This window comes from Manihot esculenta, mitochondrion (genome assembly GCF_001659605.2).
Source record: "Manihot esculenta mitochondrion, complete genome".
Taxonomy (NCBI): Eukaryota; Viridiplantae; Streptophyta; class Magnoliopsida; order Malpighiales; family Euphorbiaceae; genus Manihot; species Manihot esculenta.
In genome coordinates this window covers 331,565-338,471 of record NC_045136.1, presented here as the reverse complement: position 1 = coordinate 338,471, position 6,907 = coordinate 331,565, and the positions used below count along the sequence as shown (strand labels likewise).

General features: G+C 45.0%; 1 non-coding gene across 1 annotated transcript; it reads left to right on the top strand.

Annotated features, from left to right (window-relative positions):
• The first annotated feature begins 2,058 nt into the window (after window positions 1–2,058).
• On the top strand, window positions 2,059–2,134 carry trnH. The gene has a single exon. It is a non-coding gene; the product is annotated as a tRNA-His (tRNA).
• Window positions 2,135–6,907: the final 4,773 nt, after the last annotated feature.

The following is a 6,907-nucleotide window of genomic DNA, read 5'->3' as shown; positions in this document are numbered from 1 at the left end:
AGAATAAGTAAGGCCCCGTTCTTTCTAATTCAAAAAAAAAAGAGGGGCGGGGCGAAGCGCCCGTTTGAAGTGTCGAAGGCCTATGCTAAAGTAAGAAAGAAAGTACGTATAAGGTTACGAAGTCACTTTTTCGAACTATAAAGAAAGGGAGGCTAAGGGCTTACTTTGTAAGGTCAGCTGATTAAGAAAAGCTTAGGTTATGAAATCGCTTAGCCGTTAATTAATTAATTAAGTAGTAGTGAGGGTCCGAAGGAGAGTTGCGTCAGCTGTAGATATAGACTAGGCTAAGGGACGGACTTCATCTCTTCTATTCTCTTTACTTACACCTTAAACTTCCGCTGAGTCTAACGAGGCTCGGGTGCGGAGCCTTCCACTGTGGACCGAGACTACGCAAAGGTAGAACACCATAGAAACTTCGCTGACTTTATCATAAACCTTGATTTCGCTACGCTCAATAAGAATCCAGAATAGCGGAAATAGGTTCGTGTTCCGCTTCCAAAGTAAGTCGTCTTTGCCCAAGTGTGAACTGCAGACGACTCTCCAGTGATTCCATTCCTTCTTTCTTGACTTCTGGGTCAACCCAACCCGCATGGGAAGAAGAGGGTCAGCCAAACAGCGGGCAGCTCCATTTTTTACATTTGCTGAGGCAGACCAATTAGGCATTTTAGAAAAGGGAAGGGAACTTCTCACCGAAGGGGGCAGTAGGAATGAAGGAGGCGGGAAGCTACCGCTTCTAGAATGCAAGCTTATCCTTTACTTTTTTTTTAGAGCGTACCGCTATTGAAATAATAAAAAAAAATTGTTGGATGAAGTAATCGGAGTGACAAATGGTTACGGTTGCGGAAACCGGAGAAAGTCGGGAACCGTACGGTTACCTTTTGAATCAAAGTAGCGACAAGCCGAGTACTACGGGGGAAGCAAAGCTTCGTAGACAGCTTCGCTTCCTCGTCGCTTCTTTCTGGCGACTAGCTTCTCAAGTGGGTGGCTTGGTAAGCAACAAGCTACCTTCAGCATCGGTAAAATCCCTATCAATAAATAATAGGCCGGAATGGTGGGGAAGGAGGCCCTCCCTACTTCAATGGAAAGGGGGGAATCGCCGTTTCACAGCCGTTCCTCTACAACTACCTTTCGCCCAACATGATCACAAACGAAGACAGAGAATTGCGTAGATAGGAGGACGAAACGCCCACTTGTCCTGATCGGAACGATTGAAGAAAGAAAGAGAATGGTGGCCCCTTTCGCCCAGGGGACATCGTCGGAGAACAATGTCGGGGACAGGGTGAGAACCTTCCGTTGGTTACGCCCTTTAAGTGTTGGTTCTTCCATATTTAGATATGGAGATAGAGATCTATATCTAAATATCGATAGATGGATATATTGAGAAATGGATATTGATCTGGTTTCAAGATCTATGAACAAGAGAGATCCCTAAATATCCATTTGAAAAAAGAGATGAATAAATAGATAGGGCGGAGCCAGCTGAAGGAAGGTCGCGTTAGCGCCCCTGCAATCTTTCTAAAGTAAGAAGCGCGAAACTTGACTTTGAGAAAGAAGGGCCTTCTATTAGAATATTAGTAAAGGCGCGTTAGCCTATCTAAAGGGGCTTCTTCAAATATCCCATAAAAAAAACAGGGGCTTCTCAAAGCTTGTAGTTTAGGGGTGCGTAGGTTTGGAACCCTATACAAGGGGCTAGCGCGCAATGGCTTTCTCTGAGAGGGGCTACCTTCTTCAAGCTTCGCTTGCTGCTTTTCATTTTGATAGGAGTAGTAGGTGCTTGCTGCTCGCTTGCTGTCTACTAAACGAGCCTTCACTGCCCGCCCGGCCCCGTTTCTTTAATCTTAAGTAAAGTGAAGTCAAATCAATGAAGTGAACAGCCCAACCTCTTTGTTTGAAGCTTTTCCAGAATGTTACTTGTTGAAGCTTTGCTTCCCCTAATTCCAAAGCACAACAATAGACTTGCAACTATAGTATAGGAAAAAAAAAGCTTCTCTTTGATAGCGGTCATAGGGGGGTTCAGAAAGGGTCTGATCGTAGATAGAGACTGAAACCGGGGGTAGGGGCGGATGTAGCCAAGTGGATCAAGGCAGTGGATTGTGAATCCACCACGCGCGGGTTCAATCCCCGTCGTTCGCCCATCAATAAATGGACCATTTGTTACGGAGACACAAGACAAACCTAGAAAGCATTTTTTCTGCAATTCATCTCTTGGCTTTCAAACGCATCCAAGCAATTGGTATCCGATTAAAACATAGAAAGCATAGATTCGCGTCGCCTACTTACTTAAAGACTCGTTGGTTCACGACTCTATAAATGAAAATCTTGATTTGAGTCGTTACCTACAGAAGCAGTTGCCCTTCTCCGGATTTACCCAGTGAGGGTGGCGCTTGTGAGTCAACGTTGACACTTTCAATATATGGATCATACCTTTGGCATCCTGGGACAGTAGTCCCAGGTACTTAAGTTACTCCCGGGTAGAGAAAGTGCTGGCAGAAAGGCACTCTCAAAGCATGGGGTTTCGCCAGGCGAAGCTCCTATCCCCAAAGGCTGCCGGTCTTCTAAGAAAGAGGGTGCGGGTAAAATCCGCATCTTTGCGCCCTTTACTTCAAGGGATGGTGCGCCCGATACATGATTGGTTAATGACGATTCTTTCACTGATTAGAAAATAGAAAAGGAACTTTGAATCAGTTGAGACCATTGTCATTCATCCCTACCTACTACTCTTTTGATTTGAAAGGAGGCAACCGCCTGCCGGTCTCCCCACGTTATCAAGGGGGTGCGATCTTCGGCTATGATTTAGCGGCCGCATGGATGACCTGGTCCCTAAGGCTAAGGTGGGTGAGTCTCTCGATATTGAGTCGACCCCGTTCCGAGCAAGCATCAAAGGAATTAATCCAATGCAGTAAATATCTGAAGTGGCTTCTGCACCTAAACACATCCCTTCTCTTAGGGCTTAGCTAGGGGATGCCCAAAGCTAGCCTCACTCTCATATCTCTTTACCAAAGCTTAAGCTTCCCTCCTTCCCGATCTGCCGCTTTAGCATTTTTCGTTTAAAAAGCCATTTCCCCTCATTTTGAACAGTGCTTAGCTTAGGTCGACTAACCGGACCCCGGTGAGATAGCTTTCTTAAGGATTGGCTGTCCTACTTACCATGCTTTCCATTCCATGTGCTTCCTCCAATACTGGAACCGGGGCTGCCTTATATAGTCAAGCCCGTTCCTCAACAAGCTAATTAAGGGAAGTGGAGGCAGTCTCTGTCTGTTAAAAGAATTCGAGATCTCGGGGTCGGGTCGAGGAAGTAGCAATAGTCGAAGTCAAAGTGGAAGGAGAACCCAATTCGAGTATTAGGCGAACTTTCAAATGCACTTGCTCTGCCTTCTTAACTTAAGAAAGATTGAGACTTTTAGACCAAGCTTGAAAGCGGCAAAAGCTGTGGGCAGGCACTAGTTCCGGAACTTAAACTCTCGTTTGAGCAGGTGAGTCAGGAAGTGATGGTGGTAGTAAGTTAACAGCATAAAATCCTTCTCTGCTCAGAGTAAAAGAGGCAAAGTGCTAACTACTAAGGAAAGAAAGTGAGAAGGTAATCCAGTATTTTGTGATTCTCCGATACTTTCTTTTATCCTGGTCCTTTCGAACCAGATATCACACATACAGGTAAGCATAAGCCTTCCAACCTCACTCCATTCCTTATAATCCTTCCCTCTCGCTACACAGTGCCAATCATAAACCCCAAGTACTCACCACTCTCTGTAAGACCTCTTCTAAGCTCTAAACCACTGCACCTCACTGCATTCACTGTCTTCACTATACGAAATTCAAACTATCGTTAAAAAGCTTTATAGAAGCCGAAAAGGACCGATTAAAGAACAGATATACGTATAATCATAAATATCCATGTAGGCAGATGAGACGATCGATTCTATTCCTTCAGAAGCTTTCGGAAAGGTAAGGATTTTTCCGACTGCTGGGGAACACTCGCTTAGGTACGGGTAGTGGGGGCTAGCATCGAGAAGCAGGTACGAAGATCATCGAACGATTAAGTGGATTGGTTTACCCGGCTCGGTACGGATGGGAAGATCGGAGGCTGGAGTTGGGTCGTTCTCTTTCGTTCCGGCTATCTCTTATCAGCCATTCCTTTTCGTTCGGCTGAAGGATCAGTGGAAGATACTTCCCCCTCTTCATGGTGAAATGGCAGAAGCGAGGTTTCTTCGCCAGATAGGAGGTGCGGCAGGGGTCGAGATAAAGATCACGTCGTGGTTTTGGCCCATTTATCCTATTGCTTGCTGGGATTGCTGCCTCCGACAAGAGCAGTTACTCAATGGTCCAGTTGTTTAGCCCTACTAGCGGTAGCCAAGAATTAATCGCAGTTGTTGGCAGCACACAGCATAAGTCTCTAGCCTGCTGTATAGCCTACCGTCGGGGGCCCGGCAAACGGAACTCAGAGCTGGGCCCACGGCTTATCGAAGCCAATCTCGAAACGAAACATTGCCCGACGTGAACGGACGTTTTCTCGAATCTTCACCTTTCTTTTCTTCAAAAGTAAGATAGGATTGTAGGCGATCTAAGGTTACCGGCTTCGCGAGACCATTTCGGTCTACACACGGCTAAGCTCTATGGGCCTGTCGCTTTCTAAATCGACTAGCTTACTAAATGAAGAGAGAAGAGAACTAGACTAAGTGCTTTCTTCTCTTATGATATTTCTAGGTACCATACAAATTTCGACCCTGATCTGTCTACGCCATGAATTAATGGAATTGATTCGGGTATAACAGTAGATGGCCACACCAACCCTAACCTGATCTCCTTGGGAAGCACTCGGAGTTCGAGACGGAACCCTTCTTAAGTTAAAAAGATTTTGATCCCCGGGGAAGGAGCTGTTACATAATAAGGTCTTAAAGAATCATATGTTAAAACCTATTCTCCGCATGCCTTCTTTCCTTTATAGCTTTCTCGGGCTGGCTTCTCCTACTCAATCAAGAAGCTTCAACACGGCTCCGCAACTATTTGTTTTTTTGGAGTTACGCTTGTTTTGATAAGGGTTTCGGAATAGGCTTATCTTGGTTTTCTTTTTTCCTGGCTTCCGGGATTGCAAAGACTTAGTCTTAGTTTGATGCTCCGGCTTCTTCCTTACGTCCTATGTCACCGGAAGTCAGAATAGAAGATACGATGCTTTCCCACTGAGACTAGTATTTCCCACTGAGACTAGTATTTCCCACTAAGACTAGTAGATTCTTGCCTTTAACACTAGATCCCGTGGTAATAACTAAATCTCATGACTTCAATCCGGCTTCGGACTTCTTTGCAGCTTCAGACTGATTAAAGGCTCTAGCCTACTGAATTTACTCAGTATGTTCCCACGGGTGAATCTAAGGGAATAGTAAGAGAAGACGCTTTCCTAGTTGAATTGATTCCAAGGACGGGAAAGTAAAAACTAAAGAAAAATAGGATGTTTTCTTGCTCTTCCTCTGAAGTAGCTTCTTTAAGGCATTAGTCTGACTTCCGGCTGACTCAACGGGATAAGGATATCCGCGCCCCCAACTATTTGATTTATTATTCGTTACAGTCTTCCCTTGCTATAAGTCTTAACTGTCTTCTTTCGTAGTGAAGCGGGGAAGAGACGAAGGCTCTAAGATAGGTAGCTTTTCTTTCTCCTGTCGTGCTTTCACCACAAGACAAAGAACCTTAAGTTATATAAGGTTCTTTGCTGTTGTTGTTCTCCCATTTCCCTCATTCCCATTAACCGGAAATCAGGAATAGAATGACTTCTTTACGGAATCTCCAACTTCTTACTTCCTTTCTTCCTTTAAAGATGCAGTAAGGGCTTTCAAAGACTTAGATAGAGGATGCTCCTCCTTCTCATCAGTAGCAGATTCTATTCTCTACTGAAACTTCCTCATCAGGATATGATTACCTTCAATGGCATTTCCTTATCAGTTTCATAATCTCTTCAACTGCATTTCGTCCTTCAGGCCAGTCCGAGCCGTAAGCAATAGAATCACCAGGCGGCGGGAATAGAATATGGGTGATTACCCGGGGAGTAGGATGAGAATCAAAGTAAGGAAGAAGAATAGAATAACAGGGCTCTGCGCGCCCAAACTCAAACTCTTTCCTTGACTTTAGGACATTAGCTATACCGCTTCTGCCTAATCTTTAGTACCGCTTTGAGATTGAATCTTTAGAACCATGTGCCTAAGAGGGCGAGGACCTTTCTAGCCATAATTCTTCCCCCGATTCTACCTCCTTCTGCAATAGTGATCTATCCCGTCAATCCCACCCGCGAGCTATCCACCCGTCTTTGCCTAGCAAGATACGTCTAGTTCTCCCCCCGCTTGCCTATCTCAGTAGGCAATTGGAACAGTCTCCGATTTCAAAGGCGAAGCCGAGGCAAGAGCAATACCTTCTGGAACCGGAGCATGCTATAAAGGAAGCAGATGCGCAGGAACGATCCCTAAAGCAAATACTCGGAATGCTCCACGACTAAGTATACCCACTCAGACTCGCTTTTGTTCAATTATAAAAAAATAAGCACTTTGATGGAGATTTATAGCATCATTCAAGTAAATACAGATTGAGATCGTAGAAACATGAGCTTGTAATATAGCTACACCTACGGACAGAGACTAGGAGTTATAAAGTTAATCATAAGGTAAGGGGTCGCATATATAAAATAAATAAGGCTTGTGCAAGCAAGGGACACTTTACTGAAAGCGAATAGTGCTGCCTTTCTCACCTGTCGGGAAACCGAGTCGGGAAACCGAACCGAGCGAGCTCCCTAAGTCGAATCTCTTCCAGCTTAGCCGCAAGTGCGTCTGCTGGGGTTTGATCCAACTCTTGTTGGAGTCCTTTAGTGTAGCCGGGTTCTATCTCGTGAAACACGTTCTCCGTGAGAAAAAGGAGCAACCCGTTTAAT